The 19215-nt window shown below is 34.6% G+C and overlaps 1 protein-coding gene and 1 long non-coding RNA gene across 8 annotated transcripts in view; one reads left to right on the top strand and one right to left on the bottom strand.

Moving 5' to 3' along the window:
* LOC137250915 (uncharacterized) overlaps window positions 1-19215 on the bottom strand; it is a 570288-nt gene that overhangs the window by 119420 nt on the left and 431653 nt on the right. The gene's annotated exons all lie outside the window — the stretch shown is intronic.
* The window catches only part of LOC137250907 (uncharacterized), a 341188-nt gene that overhangs the window by 148534 nt on the left and 173439 nt on the right, over window positions 1-19215 (top strand). For 6 of the 7 annotated variants that reach the window (XR_010953113.1, XM_067784609.1, XM_067784610.1 and 3 more), the window contains one exon: window positions 16092-16127. The exons of the other annotated variant lie outside the window; for it this stretch is intronic. The gene's annotated coding sequence lies outside the window, so the exon portion shown is untranslated. The remainder of the gene's footprint in view (window positions 1-16091; window positions 16128-19215) is intronic. 7 annotated transcript variants of the gene reach the window in all.

The following is a 19215-nucleotide window of genomic DNA, read 5'->3' as shown; positions in this document are numbered from 1 at the left end:
CTAGGTTCGCACCCCGGGCAAAGCAACATCAAAATTTTAGAAATTAGGTTTTTAAATTAGAAGAAAATTTTTCTAAGCGGGGTCGCCCCTCGGCAGTGTTTGGCAAGCGCTCCGGGTGTATTTCTGCCATGAAAAGCTCTCAGTGAAAACTTATCTGCCTTGCAGATGCCGTTCGGAGTCGGCTTAAAACATGTAGGTCCCGTCCGGCCAATTTGTAGGGAAAATCAAGAGGAGCACGACGCAAATTGGAAGAGAAGCTCGGCCTTAGATCTCTTCGGAGGTTATCGCGCCTTACATTTATTTTTATTTTTTAGTTAAAGTACGCAAGTAATCTAATTGTGAAGTACTACTGCCACAGTAGTGTTGTAAATAAAGAACGTTTCGCTACACTAAACATTTGAGTTATATATTCGACGGTTCAGCGTTTCGAACGATAACAGAAGGTGCAAAATAATCAAGAATTTTCTAAACTTCGTAACAATGCAATATATTTCTGCACACGATGATAGTTACTAGGACAGTTTTTCTTTGCTTCTTCATCAGCTAGCTTTTCAGAAGCTGAGTTTTGAACTCGAAATCTCCTACGTTCATACTGATGTAAAGACAGATGCTGCACGCTTTGTAATTTGTCTCTAAGTATTGCCTTTTGCTAAATTGTGTATTAAAGCAATATCAACACCTTTAATATATTTAGAATATATATATTCTATATTTTTTAACCCAAATAGTGAGGAATATTTTTTGGCTTGTGCAACAGAACATGAGCTCTAATATCAATAAAAAAACAAATAAGGATGGGACTGTATCCGGCTGTGCCTTACCTTTCATACCTTTCATGAATGGGGCTGAACAATAATCTTATCCCATTCGTAATCTCCAAATAATCGGCTGTGTAAGATAGGAAATATATAGTGATGAGATGTACATAACTAAACGATTTTAAGATAAATATAAAAAAAATGGCAAAAAACCCCCTTATCTCAACGATCGGTTGTATGGGATATATATTATATATAGCTCCGATCGAAATGATTTTTACAGGAAATCTTCTATGATATATTACAATAAATATCACCAAGTTTAACGTTTTTATATTGAAAATTAATGGAGAAATTGTCAAAAATCGACCGGTTGTATGGGATAGGTATATACTATATACATATAGCTCCGATCAAACTGATTTTTTTAGGAAATCTTCTATGATATATTAGAATAAATATCACCAAGTTTAACATTTTTATATTGGAAATTAAGGGAGAAATGGCTAAAAATCTTTCTATCTGAAGGATCGGTTGTGTGGGATATATATTATATATATCTCCGATCGAAATGATTTTTTCATGAAATCTTCTATGATATATTACAATAAATATCACCAAGTTTAACGTTTTTATATTGGAAATTAATGGAGAAATTGTGAAAAATCTTCCTATCTGAACGATCGGTTGTATGGGACATATACTATATATAGCTCCGATCAAAGAGATTTTTTCAGAAAATCTTCTATGATATATTAAAATATATATCACCGAGTTTCACGTTTACACTTTCTAAATTGCGGCAGGAATGACCAAAATCGTCTTATCTGAACGATCGGTTGTATGGGACGTATATGTTATAGTGGTCCGATCCTACCGGATCCAACAAATTTCTAACATAATACAAAAATACATCCTTGTGCCAAATTTCATTGAGATATCTCAAAATTTGAGGGACTAGTTTGCGTTAAAACAGATAGACGGACGGAAAGACGGACGGACGGACAGACGGATATGGCTATATCAACTCAGTTCGTCGCCCTGATCAATTCAGTATACTTAATGGTGAGTCTATCTTCTATATTTCTCAACGTTACAAACATCGGACCAAAGTTAATATACCACTTCATGTTCATGAAAGGTAGAAAAATCATCACCTACAATTTGACCTACCCTAATGGCCAGCCACAAATAAGTACATTTCAAATAAGAAATTGTTGTATAACAAAATTACTGCTACATATTTCAGTAGCATACAAACATGTTGCTATTTTTATTACACTATCACTTTTATCCCATTTCAATTAATTTGTGTAACAAAAATCGTGATAATTTCATTTGACTCTCTCAGTGAAAAATTTTGTTTGCCTTATTGATTTGTTACGGTGACTATTGTTGTAAAAAGGTGATAGTGCAATGAGCTGCTATTGATGGAAGGGACTTGGCAAAGACTTGACTGCTTGCAATAAAAAAACCTTAATTAATGGTTATTTTGCAAATAATTTCTCCAGCCATTTGATGCTATGGCTGTTGATAATTTTTATTGGCGAGTGAGATTGCATTATTTATGGTTTTTTAATTTAAATCGCAAATAAAAGCATTTATCGTGTGCAAATTTATTAATGCTTATATTAAATATTTAGAATTCTCTTATATATTTCTCTTAACTAAATTACGGTGTTTTTATGAAATAAATGACGGTTAAGGCGTATCATTCAGTGCGAAAGGCGAAAGGCGCAAAACGCAGGACACGAGTACAAAGCGTGCTCAATCCTTTCCTCCTCCAACCCGCACTTCCTATATCTGCTATTAATGACCAAGCCTAATTTAAAAGCATGTGACGCCAGAATACGTTTTAGAAAGCCGATCTGCATACCTTTCCAACGGTACCAAGATCTTTGAAATCGGTTGAGCCATTCCGTACTTATCACAGCTCAAAAGTACATATTACCGTAATTTTTCACGCATTTTTCACAACTTTCACACCTTGCCACGCCCACAAAAATGCAATTTCTAAAAATAAGGTTTGGTTTGTATAGGTAAAGTGTACCTCTATGCAAAATTTCACCAAAATCTGAGGGGGTCGGGTCCAATGCATATCGGTTTTGCTATGAAATTCATCATATGTGATATTATATGAATTTAGTACAGATCGATGGGAAAAATTGATTGTGAGCAGCAAATATATGAAATCTATAAGCAAACATTTACCTCAGCGGTATACGGGTAAAGATTTATTCGAGGCAAGGCATTCTGTCGTAAAAATGCTGCTAAAAATCCTCTTACTTTTATTTTTCGCTTTCATTTTTTCTGCACTGGTTATTTCTTCATCCCAATTCCTTTTCGTTATGTTCTAATTTTTATACTCAGTTGAGTAGAGCTCACAGAGTATATTAACTTTGATTGGATAACGGTTGGTTGTACAGGTATAAAGCAATCGAGATAGATATAGATTTCCATATATCAAAATCATCAGTATCGAAAAAAAAATTTTATTGAGCCATGTCAGTCCGTCCGTCTGTCCGTTAACACGATAACTTGAGTAAATTTTGAGGTATCTTAATGAAATTTTGTATGTAGGTTTCTGGGCGCTCGTCTCAGATCGCTATCCAAAATGAACGATATCGGACTATAACCATGCCCACTTTTTCGATATCGAAAATTTCGAAAAACCGAAAAAGTGCGATAATTCATTACCAAAGACGGATAAAGCGATGAAACTTGGTAGGTGAGTTGAACTTATGACGCAGAATAGAAAATTAGTAAAATTTTTGACAATGGGCGTGGCACCGCCCACTTTTAAAAGAAGGTAATTTAAAAGTTTTGCAAGCTGTAATTTGGCAGTCGTTAAAGTATCATGATGAAATTTGGCAGGAACGTTACTCCTATTACTATATGAATGCTTAATAAAAATTAGCAAAATCGGAGAACGACCACGCCCACTTAAAAAAATTTTTTTAAAGCCAAATTTTAGCAAGAAATTTAATATCTTTACAGTATATCAGTAAATTATGTCAACGTTCTATAAAATTCTTTTTTAATTGGCTTAAATAGATAAATAAATAAATAAATAAACATTCGGCTCCAGTAATGATATGGTGCAATAAAGTACAAAAATAAAAGAAAATTTCAAAATGGGCGTGGCTCCGCCCTTTTTCATTTAATTTGTCTAGGATACTTTTTATGCCATAAGTCGAACAAAAATTTACCAATCCTTGTGAAATTTGGTATTTAGATTCTAGGACGATAACTGTTGTCTGTGAAAAATGGCGAAATCGGTTGAGGCCACGCCCAGTTTTTATACACAGTCAACCGAATGTCCTTCCTCTCGGCCGTCAACACGATAACTTGAGCAAAAATCGCTATATCTTGCTAAACTCAGTTCACGTACTTATCTGAACTGACTTTGTATTGGTGTAAAAAATTGCCGAAGTCCGACTATGACCACGCCCAATTTTCGATATCGAAAGTTACGAAAAATGAAAAAATGCCATAATTCTATACCAAATACGAAAAAAGGGATGACACATGGTAATTGGATTGGTTTATTGACGCACAATATATCTTTAGAAAAAAACTTTGCGAAATAGGTGTGACACCTACCATATTAAGTAGAAGAAAATGAAAAAGTTCGGCAGGGCGAAATCAAAAGTCCTTGGAATCTTGGCAGGAATACTGTTCGTGGTATGACATATATAAATAATTTAGCTTTACCCGACAGATGATGTTCTGGGTCACCCTGGTCCACATTTTGGTCAATATCTCGAAAACGCCTTCACATATACAACTACCTACCACCACTCCCTCACTCATTAACACCTTTCATTTGATACCCATATCGTACAAACAAATTCTAGAGTCACCCCTGGTCCACCTTTATGGCGATATCTCGAAAAAGAGTCCACCTATAGAACTAAGCCCTTTTAAAATACTCATTAACACTTTCCATTTGATACCCATATCGTACAAACAAATTCTAGAGTCACCCCTGGTCCACCTTTATGGCGATATCTCGAAAAGGCGTCCACCTATAGAACTAAGGCCCACGCCCCTTTAAAATACTCATTAACACTTTCCATTTGATACCCATATCGTACAAATAAATTCTAGAGTCAGCCCTGGTCCACCTTTATGGCGATATCCCTAAATGGCGTCCACCCATAGAACTATGGACAACTCCCTCTTAAAATACTCTTTAATACCTTCCATTTGATACATATGTCATACAAACACATTCCAGGGTTACCCTAGGTTCATTTTCCTACATGGTGATTTTCCCTTATTTTGTCTCCATAGCTTGAGGTATCTTAATAAAATTTGCTATGTAAGTTCCTGGACACTCATCTCAGATCGCTATTTAAAATGAGCGGAATCGGACTATAATCACACTCACTTTTCGATATCGAAAGTTTTGAAAGACCGAAAAAGTGCGATAATTTATTACCAAAGATGGATAAAGCGATGAAACTTGGTAGCTGGGTTGACCTTATGATGCAGAATAGAAAATTAGTAAAACTTTGGACAATGGGCGTGGCACCGCCCACTTTAAAAGAAGGTAATATAGAAGTTTTGCAAGCTGTTATTTGGCAGCTGAGTATGTAATATTCGGTTACACCCGAACTTAGCCTTCCTTACTTGTTCGCTTTTATTTATTTTTTTCTTCACTTGTTATTTCTTCCTACCTATTCCTTTTCGTTTTGTTTTAATTTGTATTTTCCTCTTTTTCTTTTTTTCTTATCCTTTTTTCATTTTCATCTTCTTTTTTATTTTCCTTTTTGCTCTTTCTTTCTTTTTCATTTCTTTTGTGTTGGCCTTTCGCTTTCGTCTTTTTATTCGCCTTCTTTTTTTCATATGCTTCTACCTTAACTTTTCATTTTACCCTCGTTTTCCGTTTTCTTTCCTCCGATAACTTTGGCGACTCCTATAGCCCCAAAAGGCTTGCCAAACCACTTCGGAGGAACGACTGTTTTTTATTTTAAATAATTATTGCTAGGTATCACGTGAGCCGGAAACCTTTGGATGGATTTCCTGTTACCTTGAAAAAGAATATTTTTTTTTTTTACATTAAAAAGTAAAGTTTTCTTATTGACCTTCATAGAATTTCAGCTTCGATTATTACTGACAAATTTGCTAAAAATATATTAACTCTTGTAGGCTTTACGTGAAAGTTATGCGCATTCAACAGATGCTTGAAATTACTCGACTGACCAATCTTTTGTGCATACAAATCAAAGAATTGCAAACATTTGCATGACCAGGAAAATAAAATATAAAATTAAGAAAATGCAATCATGCAACAGACAAGCTAGGAAGTCAATTCTAAATATACACGGTCGTATCATACTGGCATCCCCATAATAAGTTTCGATATGTATGAGCGCAAGATAATGTTATGTACATATTATGCAATTATGAATACATAATTTATTTTTTGCTTAAGTTACATCTGTTTTCTGCATATCTGCACATCTATCAAATGCACACACATACATACCTACATACTTATATATTTACAAGCACAATAATTTGCTACTCAAACTGCAAACATTAATTATTGTTTCGCGATTGTGCAGATAAATTGTAAAAACAATCATGACTGCCACGACAATAACAAAAGTAACAACTGTAAATTGAAGTGCAACATAAGCAATAAATATACATACAAACAATTATTGACAATCTGCAATATGCATCAATAAGACGGAATATGTAGTTCAAAATTATCAATTGCATAATTGATGCTGTACTGTTGTTGCTATTTATATATGTTTATACTTAAGTATAGCGTTTGCTTCCATGATGGAATTGCAATTAAGCCCACTTGCGTATTCCGACACATCCAATAACCCAATAACAATTTGATAAACGCATTCTATGTAAAAGCAATTTTGTAGTATAATAATGTCATTGAAGGCGCAGTTCTTCAGTGCAAGTTTAAACTAAGTTTGAATTAAAAATAAACTAATCCAGTCGTTTGGAATTCATAAAAGAAATTTTAGCTCGGAGTTTGTATTTGTGATCAACGATCATGAGTGTGATATGGATGCTAACATATTTTCGGGTTAAATTCTGATATATTACAAGATAACTTTGGGATCATTCGGCGAAAATTTCGGTATTGGCTTCAGCAACAATTCGAGATAATTTCAGGATTGCTTTCTGGAAAATTTTGAATTATTTGCGGATTGTATTCTGAATAGTTTTGGGATCACTTCAGGTTGGGTTTACGGGGTTAAGAATTTTCCAGCGTCGTTTCCAAATTGCTTTTGAGATTGACAATTTTTGTTGTATCAGTAGAAATAATGAAGACAAACAAACAACCCCTAGCTGAAGGGTCATAGCACCGACAGCTTAACGTTGCCGATGAAGAAATTTATCAGTTCCCGCAATGGATCTATAAAACGAGCTTTGGCAGTTGTCTAAAATTTGTTCTATCTTCTATTCTAATTTAAAAATTTGGCCAATTAAGAAAAAATGCATCATAACAGTAATAATGCCACAAAAATTACTGTTAGGCCTTGAGCTCGAACCCGCGAGCTTTTGAGATTGTTTTGGGATCGTAACGGACTATTTTTTGAGTACTTTTGAGATGAATTTGGCACTATTTTGGGATACTTTTAGGAAAAATTTTATCATTTGGTATTTCAAGATAGTTCACGATTTTTTCCGAAAAATTTTCGTGATTGTTTTCGGAATTATTCCGATGAGTTATTTTTCATCGACGATTTATCGGTTTTATCCGAATTGCCGTCGAAAGCAATCGTTTAATATCTGACTTTTGCCACTTTTAATCGCCATATTATAAAGTTACTATCGAAAAGTTATCGACTTATTGTCAAAGAGTTATCGAAAAGGTTTCGATTAGTCATCCAAAAACTATCCATTTCTTATCGGAGTGAAACAAATTTATTAATTTCTTATTGGAGTGAAACCAATTTGCTATCGACGTTTTATCGATTTGCTAACAATGACTCAGCGGCTTGCAATGAAAGAGATAAATCTTCAGTAGTAAATCTATGACACATCTGTAACCAGCTGGTAGATTGCCAAAAAGAACTCTATGACTCAGCGATAGCTTTTTGCCTTTTTGCTAGTGTGCTAAGATCGCGTGCTCATGTTGGAAAACTGAGCTCTTAGCAAGTTTTCCAACTTTTTCCACCAACATTTTGAACCTCTGCATTTAATTAGTTTCTAATTTCATTCGGTTGAAACTTTAAACTTAAAAAGTTTAAAAAATGGATAAATAGACAGTGTTTGACAACCACTCACCCCGAAGTTTTACAGCTTAAACTTCAAACAAGAAAAATCTAAATTCTCTTAGTCTTACTTGGTTTAGCTATAAATTTAGAACTGCAAAGATTCAGAGCTAGGCTCAAATTTCAAAGGAAAAAAAGGAAGATAAGCGCGATCATAATCTTCTCGGATTTTAATTCTAACAAATTAATAAATAAAAAAATTTAATAAATATAACTAGCGCCTATTACAAGTTCGAACCTTGTTGCTCGATTTTGTGTATTAAAACAAATTAAATTCTGTAATTAAATTTTAATTGAATATCATATTTGCATGCTATTTAGAATATTCAAACCAAACTTCTATGAATATTTAAAATTACCGTTAATGATTGATTTATTTGCTTAACACCTTCAAGCGACCGTTTAAATGTTGTTATTAACATATTCTTAGTACATGTTGGTATGGACATGAATACATTAAATAAGTTATGAAGTTAGAAAAAAAATCTTTAAAAGTACGATAATTAAAAGAAAAATTAAAGCACATATGTACTTGAATCCACACTAGCAAAACTAATTAGCTACACATATTTCCAGCAATTTTATGCTGTCACTAAGTACATAAAAGACAGTAACACCATCAGCCTCTTAAGTACCTTGAGCATGTCATACCACCAGCAAAGCGTGGGCCGGTACTTTACAAAAATCTGTTTAACGGAAATTTATGTCGGTGACAAAAGCTACGTAATTTCAACGCAGTAGCGTCAAGGCATCTGGCGTTTTAAGTATTAACTTTAAGCTAGCAATCTGTTTGACATTACCTACTTAATCAACGTTCGTATGCTGGGTTAGAATTTGCCACTCGCATATCCGTCATTATTCCTTTGAACCGTTCAGTCAACCGGTTATCAGTCAAACTATGGCAATTAATCATTCGGAAGGGGTAATCATTTTAATGAAATTCAATTTATTAAGTCAAATGTTGAGTTACATTTTTCAACGACAAAACGGATTGTCAGTCTAATGAATAAATTGTGGCTATTAAAGAGTAATTTTTTTGTTTTATTTTGTTTTTTTGTTTTCAATCAAAACTTGAAATTAGCCGACTTGTTCCTTTACATCAAGAATGTATGTAAAGTTTTGTATTTAGCAATGGATTAGTTTTTCCGACATATAAACACAAAAATATTAATAACAATTTAGCAGAGATTGAATTTAACGGCTAACCATAAAAACCGATTCGTTTTATCACGGATAACAACTCGGATAGGGATTCAAGCGGTTGATAAGCGCAATACAAAGCTTTATAGCTTCAAAGCTTCCGCAACCCAATTGCCAACCTCACCTACGCGAGGGGAATCCTGTTACAAATAGCAGGCGAGACTCTGGCGACCCCAAGTTCCTCATGGAAATTGGGGGTGGGGGTGGGGGGAGGGATGGCCTGGAAGGTGTAATGTGGTCATATTAATCGTTCCCGAGATGGTCGGGCTAGTACCTTAATGATGCTTTGTTACTGGAACGTACCGGATCTATATCCGGCAAAGCACCATCAATATCGATAACATTCCCCAAAACCTTCGGGCAGTGTCTTTGTCGTCAATACAACAACAAAAACACAACCGATTTGGACGAACAAAAAAGTGATTTCCCAACGAAGTATGGTTTCTCAGTATCACACTTTCATTTGGTTAGATTTATTTCCAAAGGTTTATTAAAACTGTTACTTTGCATCCGAAATCTGTTTCGGCAATACTAAATCCCCCATCTGCTCTATAAGAGTTAACGTAATGTAAACTGAACATTATTTTATTATCGAGATCTGCAAATAATTCTTATTTCTCAAAACTCAAATGAGAAAAATTATTTTTCGTTTTTTATACATCCATAATTCTGTGGTTATGCAGTGACTATTTCCGGGGGTATTTCGAGATCATTTCTACTAAGGACTGGTACAGAAACTTCTGCAAATTTAGAACTCTCTATAAGTTTTTAGCAATGATACAATACGCATTGAATAAATTATTTTTTAATTGGCATTTCATGAAATTTTTTAAGATATAATAGCTTCGGAGTTCAAGCCTTCAACCACTTCAAAAATGAATACCAACGAAGAGCTACGCCAATTTTTTTTTGTACATTTGGACGAATAATCCCAATGCTACTTACAAAAAGCTAGTGCGACTCACAGGATCATCCTATGACACTGCCCGAAATCAGTTTTGCGCTTCAAGGTAGGTGGTTTAGTGAAAGACAAGGCGAAAAGTGGCCGCCCGAAGGGATCAGCGGACGCCCAGTTGTAGGACAATGTCCTATCCTAGTAAAAACCGATACATATCAACTAGGGAGACTGCCAAAATAGCCAAAACCACACTTGAGCAAGTCACGCAAATCAAGCAGAGATTTGGTATTTAAACATACAAACGAAAATAGCTCCAAAACGAAAAAAAACAGACGTCAAAAAGAATTTTCCTCGCACGTAACCGCTATGAAAGCAAATTGCCAAACTAAAATTTTGTATGAATATGGACAACGAAACGTACTTTCAAATGGACCTGAGAACATTACCATGATCCCAGTTCTACTGTACGGAGAGGACATTTCTTATACGAAAAAAACCACCCTAATAGAAAAGTTTGGCAGAAAATTTCTGATTTCGCCAGCTATTTGTGAATACGGGCATAAATCCACGCCGTTCGTTACGATGGGAACCATCAACGCAGAAGTGAACGTGAAAAAGTGTCTGCAAAAACGTATTTTGCCATTCGTACGACGTCATAATGGTCCAATTATATTTTGGTCGAACTTGGCTCACGCATATTACGCACGTGTCACCCAAAAGTGGTTCGAAGATAACAATATAGATTATGTTAGGAATCCACTCAACATGCCTCAGTTGCATCCAATTGAACGATATTGGGCTCTGATGAAAGAAAAACTTTTGAAAATAGGGAAACCAACAAAAATCGTTACCGAAGTACAATAACTGTGGCGAACGGTGCGATTAAAAGTGAATAAAACCATTGTACAAAACTTGATGTCGGGTCTCTCCAAAAAAGTTGGGTCATATGGACAGCAACAAAAAAATTGATAATAAAAACAAGAGTAAATAAAGTAACTTTCACTACCTTTGTGAGCATTTTCTAATTTGCAGAACTTTTTTTACCTGTCCTTATTTCAATATCATTTTGGCAAATGTAATAGGCAACATTTCGAGATGGTTTTCACGACTATTACGGTTTTATTTCGGGACAATTTCCGTAGTATTTCGGAATTATTTTGAGATCATTACGACATCGTCTTGTAATCATTACATAGCCATTTCGAGTTAATTGCGGGTTTGCATTCGCAACCATTTCGCGATCACTTCGGGACATTGTGGAATCATATCAGCAGGGTTCATAAAAGTACATTTATGAGTACGAAAGTTGTCGGGTAATAACAATCGCCTTGTTATTAGGTTATTTTCGAACAGTTAACGAACTGTTATCGATAACCACTGTTACCGGTTTATTCCCGATTTTTATCGGTATTTGTTATCAAAGTGGTATCGGTGTGTTATCGACAAACTATCAGTTCACTATAATAGTGTTACAGGAATCGATTTTAAGTCGATAGCAAACCAATAACACATAGATTACAAGCCGATAACTCGTCGGTAACCAATCAGCAACACTCCGATAACAAATCAGCAAAACTCCGATAACAAATCGATAACCCATTAGCACCGTCTGTTATCGGAGACCAATTTATTACGCTTCGATAAAAAATCGATAACTCGTATATTTCATGGTTTGTTTGTTTACAAATTCATTTTGTTTTCTAAAATAATATTTTGTATTAATGAAAGATTATATGTAACTGTGGATGCATAATGTGTGATCCTACATATTGAATAATAATTTTATAAGGTTCGCGTGAATACAATCGCATTACGTATATAGTCTGGAATTCCAAATACTATCGATAGAACGGTACCAATTATAGTTAGCTGCTATAGTTAGTATAACAGCACCAATAGTGCTATTTGTAGTCAATGTATGCTGCAAACAGTAGACTAAATTTTTTTTAAAACACCTGCTTTGCAATAATTGCTTTGTACGCTTGACGAATAATTGACTATTAAAATAAAATGTTAATTTGCATGTTCAAAAGTTCTAAATTCTAAAATACTCAATTATAATTACACAAAACAAGAACATGCAATCTTTTTTTGGTCATTCTACACTTTGACCTTGCGTGTTATCTACGTAGAAGTAGTCTTATTGATAAAATATTTATTGAACCTAAGTAAAATATTTACGCTTCAATAAAATATAAACATTAGGGTGGGTCGATTTGTATGGACGAAAGTTAACCGATATCACGCCATCGATTTTTCGATAGGATTTGGGCTCCGGAAAAAAGTTCCACTACGCATACACAAAAGAATAATTTTCGAGCCTGCGAAATTAAATTTTTTTGACTTTTTTTCGACTTTGATTTTTAAGGTTTTTTTCATGCCCTACTAAAAAATTTTCATATGTATACCCTGTTCAACCCAAAAATGTTCGCTAAAAACGTTGGCGATAACAGTTTTTTGAAAAAAAAAAAAAAAAATATATATATATATATATATGGTAGGATAGCATCCCAAAAAATATTTTTTTTTCACAAAACCGGTACATCGCCAACGTTTTTAGCGGACATTTTTGGGTCGGACATGAAAACATGAAAATTTTACAATCCAATGGAAATTTTTTAGCAGGTCATGAAAAAAACCTTAAAAATCTAAGTCGAAAGAAAGTCAAAAAAATTAAATTTCGCAGGCTCGAAAATTATTCTTTTGTGTATGCGTAGTGGAACTTTTTTTTCCGGAGCCCAAATCCTATCGAAAAATCGATGGCGCGATATTGGTTAATAAATCGACCCATTCTAATATACATGCTACATATTTACATATGCACATTCATAATGGCTTTTTAATCAACAACTTCTAGCATTTTAATAACTTAATTGTTAGTAGTCAATTTTCGGATATCGGATAGAAATAGCAAGTATATGTTATTCTTTGGTTTGCTAAATTGAGTAAACAGTTCGATAAGTATTGAAAGGGAAAGCCCGGGGTACTCATAACATCGGAATTTAATGCGATATGATATGGTATATTGTAAATACAGCTGAAATTTGTTTGGAAAATTTGTTTGACATTTTGTTTTATTATTACGGAAATATTTATGATTCATCATTGGATTATAATAATAAACTGAAGATTATTATTATTATTAGGAGGCACTGCGACCTTTGTGTAGATCTATTGTGTATGAGCTTTCAGCCTAATTTTGTATGTGGAGGCTTTTCATGTATCTTAAAGCTTTTTACTCCATATCACAAGGGGATTAAGAGTCATGCCACCAGATGGGAGAGTATCTGCCTTACCAGAGCGACGCATTCGCAGAGAATGTGAACCGGCGTTTCATACTCCAGCTCACAGAAACGACAAATTTGTGTATCGTATACATATATTTAACTTGCTTAGGTGATATCGTAGACTACAGCGTCACGCATAGTACCCAGTGAGAGTTCGTAGCCCCCCTGCTTAGATTAATGAGTTTGGCTGCTACTTTCGTTGTCGGAGGTATAAACAGTTTGGCCTGTCTTTGTCCTGGGCCAGTGACGTCCGATTAGTTTTGTTTCCCAGTTACTTACGGTTTCCTGAGTGTGTGCTTTTGTGAGTCCACAAAAGGCCTCTGGACCATAAAATGCTGCTGTAGCACCCTGCTTGGCTATGTAATTTACATATTCATTACCTTCATATCCCTGATGTCAGCATCCTAACAAAACCTCATTTTTGGCTCCCAGGTCTTCAAGGAGTTCAATGCAGTTATCCACTAGCTTAGATGTAATTGTGTAGGATTCGACATAATGTAGATGCTCTTCGAGCATGAGCCTCTTCATAGAAATTCTCTACCACAAATTTCTATTGCATGGATTTCTGCCTGAAATATGGTGGGGTAGCATGCAATTAGTTTCGGTTTCTTGAAGTTCGGCCAGCTCCCGCTATTCCGTCATCGAATATCGATCCATCCTTGAGCTGGACCTCTGCGTCAGGATCATTATAGGAATTCCCCGTATCCCAGTGGGTCCTGTCCACAATGGACACTTCTAAGTTCCGTGAGATTCTGAGCCTAGGGGACATTACGTAACGCAGCTGTAATGTGGGATTTCCTATGAATTTTCTTATTACTTTCATATGCCCCATCATGTTTCCTAGCTTCAACTCCGCAACACTTTGAAGTCTTAGTGAGCCTAGTATATTGCCTCTTTCTCTATCATAAAAGGGAAGGAAGGTATTCTCACTAAAGCACTAAGTGCATCAGCAGAGGACGTTCCCATCGCACTCGCTATGCCAATACAAACTAGTCGAAGCGGTTTGCTTAATTTTGCTGTTAGCGTTCTTTGCTGAAGATACTTGTACCAATACGCAGCTATGTAAAAGCTACTCCGATATTTGGTGTTGCTAAGCGAGGGATGCATTTACTTGCTTAATATACGTACGAAAATATTTTTAAAGCTATTTTTAATTTCGATTTATTTAATATTATGGAGAAAAATTGAAACAAGACTCCTTCAAAACGGACAAGGCAGCAGCTATTTCGAATGATGTGATTATCGTTCTGTTCACAAAAAGACTCGACCAAAGCCACGTCTTGTTAACGTACAGCTTTTTTCCAATTGCTTTTGCTGCATATATGTATTTATACTTTCGTATAGAATATACATATTTTGTATATTTGTATGTTCTTAAGCAAATTCTTTGTGATCAGGCTTTTGCACTATATTTGAAAGCACAATAACTAACCATGCTAGCTGTTGTTACGAAGCGAGGAGCCTTCCTCATATGTTTCAACAAACACGTGAAATAACTCTTCTATTATTTTGCGATTTTCTGAGAATGATCGCCAAAGAAGGTCATTCTATATCGCGAAAAAGAGAAAAGATGTTTATATATTTTTTAACACACCTGACTTCGAGCTCCATCGGGTTAGGGGGCTTAGAATATACCCGCGGCAGGTATGCCTGTCGTAAGACATGACTGAAATACCAAATTGATTCAAGGCTTGTGTAGCGCAACACTTTCAAGATGCTGCCAGAGTAAAATAATGCTTCGCCAATCCAATTGTCAACCTCACCTACCCGTGGCGAATCGTGTTACTTTAACAGCCAAGGCTCTGGCGACCCTAAGTTCCTCATGGATGTAGGGGATCGGAAAAATAATTCTTTGTAAAAATACATACATCACAATAATTGTTTTCCACTAAAAAATACACTATCCAAACACGAAAATAAATCTTCTGATACAAAACAAAATATTATTACTCCCATAATAGTTATGACACATATGCATGCTTTGCAAAAAAAAAAAAAAACAAAACCTTACCAACAACCCTGTTAGCAAATCTTGACTGAAAGTGAAGCGGCAAACCCGAAGTATTTTTTTTTTGCATCAGTTTTAACCTCTCAAGATGTGTAAAAGAGACACATAAACTGTTATCAAAAATCTTTTAAAAGGAAATGGGAGATATCATAACAAATATTGAGAGAGCGCACTCACTTTGCGGAGGTGATTAAGTTTTGAACGACCTTCTCACAAAATTAAACAGGTCTGCCGTACTGCTCCAAACCAAGGTTATAGCCAAGTCTGTAAGTTTTGAAACTAAACAATTAACACGTACTATTCCTACTGGGAATGCATAATAAACGCTCAAAATATACCGAGTGCCAACTATTAAATGTTCACAATTCATATAAAGGAATACTTCAAGGAGTGTTTAGACCTTGACATGTATGTATAAAAACATTAACTAAAACTTTTCCAAATAAATAAAAATAATGGATAAGGTAAATTATATGAATTAAAGAAGTCACATTAAAAAGGTTGCAAATAAAATGATATTATCGTATTAATGCATTGTTGGTATGCGCTTATACAGTAATTTGCAGTTAAGGATTGACGAAACAAATACGATTTTAGAGAGTCGATTTTGGTATTATTTTGCATTTTTTTCTATATATGTATATAAAAAATAATAATATCAACTATTTTTGTTTTTCGTTGTAGGTAATTTTGAAATTGAAAACGTTAAACCTTAATTATGTGAGTAGCTATTTTTTTAATTTAAAACATGATAAATAATATTTTAAAAATAGCATTTTTAAACCATTAATAAGCACTTCGATTACTAAAAATTAAATTAAATAATGGGATCGAGTTCAGTAACCTTCTTGGTAAGGTTCAAAGTGCTATTTGTATAAAAGGGCAGAAAAGTATGCTCTTCATAACCTATGCATTTTATTTACGCCACTATTTCACATGTATTACATTGGGTTGGCCTGAGCTCTCTGAGAACAGGAGTAAGAACCGTTGAAGAATATTTTGTTACTGCAATATCTACTGAGTTTTGCAACAGTTATAATAATTTTCCTAAAATTTGTTTTGAATTTTCCTTAAACAAGTAAATCGCCAAAAACTATAGCTAAACCATTTAATATAAACCAATACTATTTTGTTATTATTGTTATTGTTAACATACCTATAGATATATGCATATGATGAATTTCATATCAAAACCGATATGCGTTGAACCCGACCCCCTCAGATTTTGATGAAATTTTACGTAGAGGTACACTTTACCTATACAAGCACAACCTCATTTTTAGAAATCCCATTTTTAAAAAATTGTGAGCGGCAAGGTGTCAAATTTGTGAAAAATTACGGTTATATGTACTTTTGAACTGTGATAACTGCGGAATGGCTCAACCGATTTAAAAGATCTTGGTACCATTAGAAAGATATTCCAACCGGATTTCGAAAACGTATACTGAAAAAATATTTGTTACACTGGAAAAAATTTTTTTCAAAAAAGAAAAAATTTACTTGTAAAAAACTTGAAAGATCAAGCATTTTTTTGTAATTCGAATAGATTAGAAAAAGAATCATATTATCTAATTTTTCAGACACCCCCAAAATATGGTCCTACCCTTGATTATTTAAAATTTTTGTTTTCGATTTAATATAAAATTTTACGCACCTCATACTGTTGACTTTCGGAATGTTTGCTAACTTTGAGTCAAAATTCATCTAAAGGTATGAACGAATGATAACTTTGAGTTCCTGTAATAGTTTTAGCAGTTTTGTACCTTGAAAGTATCTATTCTTTTGTTTTGTTGTAGTCGTCAGTGTCTGCATAAGCGACTTCAATGGAGGTGTTATGAGTTTGTGAAGCCCAGTGATATATGTAATATTATATTAAATCTAAAAAAAAATTTAAAATTAAAAATTTTTTCCAGTGTAATAAAAATTTTTACAGTGTACATTTTCGAAAGCCGAAACGAAGAGTGGACCATACCAAGTTGTTGCAAAGTAATAAGCGCATTCAATGATAAAACTTTCATGCTCATATGTACAAGTATGTACATACATACATACATATGTATGCTGAAAAAATTGTGTAAGCGATTAAAATTATGCTGGAATCGTTTGTATCTGAAAACATTATAATTTTTGAAGTTTCAACTAAATATCACTAATTGTCATCGAAAAAGAGTCAATACTCTGCTATAATTGACGAAACAATCGAATACATTCTGCTAATTTCGTTTAGAATCCCTGCAATAGAAAATAATTCATTACTTAGAATTTTTTGTGTGGGCAAGAAACGAAACGCGGATTTGGCAATAGAAATTTAGCTTTATATTAAAAAAGTTAAGGAAATTTATTGCTACTTTTTTGTAACCGAATGTTCCCGAAAATAACTGAGTTTGTGATCTAACGTACTCTATACTTTGGTTTTACAATATTATCGAATATCCACACACACGTTATAAATCAAAGTCTGAAATTTTGATAATAGCTTTGGACAATACTGAACTGACTGGAATGTAACTTTGTTTAAAAAGTTCTTAAATAAAGCTCTACAAGGACAGCTATTTTAAATAGAAATTGGCTCATCCATTTTTATATATTTTTGAATAAGGTTTCACAATTTTTTACACTAAGCATATGCAGTGCTGTAGCGGAAAATGGTGTGAGTAGTAAATCAACTGCCCTTCGCTTATTCTGCTTACGGACTAATTTTTAATATGTTTTGCTTACGTTTAAAATAATTTCACCATACATTAAGCGCGTTTCACCTTTTTAAAGAAAAGAGCGAATTAAGGCTATCGCACATGTTCGATGAAACTTTTTAAACGTAAATCATTGCGGAAACAATGTGGAAACTCTTTGCGCGAAAGTAGCACCACGAAAATTGTCGATGTTGATGGTCCTTTGACGAATATGAATCCGGTACGCTCCGGTAACAAGCACCATTAAGATATAAGCCCGACCATACAGGGATCGATTTAATATAACCACATTGTTCTAGGCCATCCCGGCTGCTAAAGAAACAGGATTCGCCACGGGTATCTAAATAAGCCTTGGATAAGGGTTCAGCATTTTTTAGTGTGTAGTTAGATCAATAATTGGCACGTATATTAGTGCGATCAATTGTTGTTGTTGTTGTAGCGATAAGGTTGCTCCCCGAAGGCTTTGGGGAGTGTTATCGATGTGATGGTCCTTTGCCGGATACAGATCCGGTACGCTCCGGTACCACAGCACCATTAAGGTGCTGGCCCGACCATCTCGGGAACGATTTATGTGGCCACATTAAACCTTCAGGCCATCCCCTCCCTCCCCAACCCCAAGTTCCATAAGGAGCTTAGGGTCGCCAGAGCCTCGTCTGTTAGTGAAACAGGATTCGCCGCGGATAGGTGAGGTTGACAATTGGGTTTGGAGGAGCTATATGTTGCGCTGGCAACCTGCAGGGTTGCGCTACACAGCCCCTTGAATCTGGTATTTTAGTCGCCTCTTACGACAGGCATACCTACCGCGGGTATATTCTGACTCCCCCTAACCCGCTGGGGGAGTGCGATCAATTGCTCCATTTTCGTGCTCGCCTATGAACATTTTGTCTAACATTTTTTTTAGATGCTCCAATTCAGGGTTTGGCCTTATAGACAATTGTTTGTTTTGTTTTTGTTTGTTTCTACATATCTTGTATGCTAAATCAAAAAAGTTTAAACTGAAAAATATTTTATATAATTTGAAGAAAACGTTACTCAACATTAGAGATACATATTTTGTGTTTAAATTCAATAAATTAGGACCGAAAGTTTGTTTTTTATATTTGATAGTTCATTTGACT

Source organism: Eurosta solidaginis, chromosome 4 (genome assembly GCF_040869045.1).
Source record: "Eurosta solidaginis isolate ZX-2024a chromosome 4, ASM4086904v1, whole genome shotgun sequence".
NCBI classification, from domain to species: domain Eukaryota; kingdom Metazoa; phylum Arthropoda; class Insecta; order Diptera; family Tephritidae; genus Eurosta; species Eurosta solidaginis.
The sequence above is the reverse complement of the archived record's forward strand: the minus strand, read 5'-3'. Positions and strand labels throughout refer to the sequence as shown.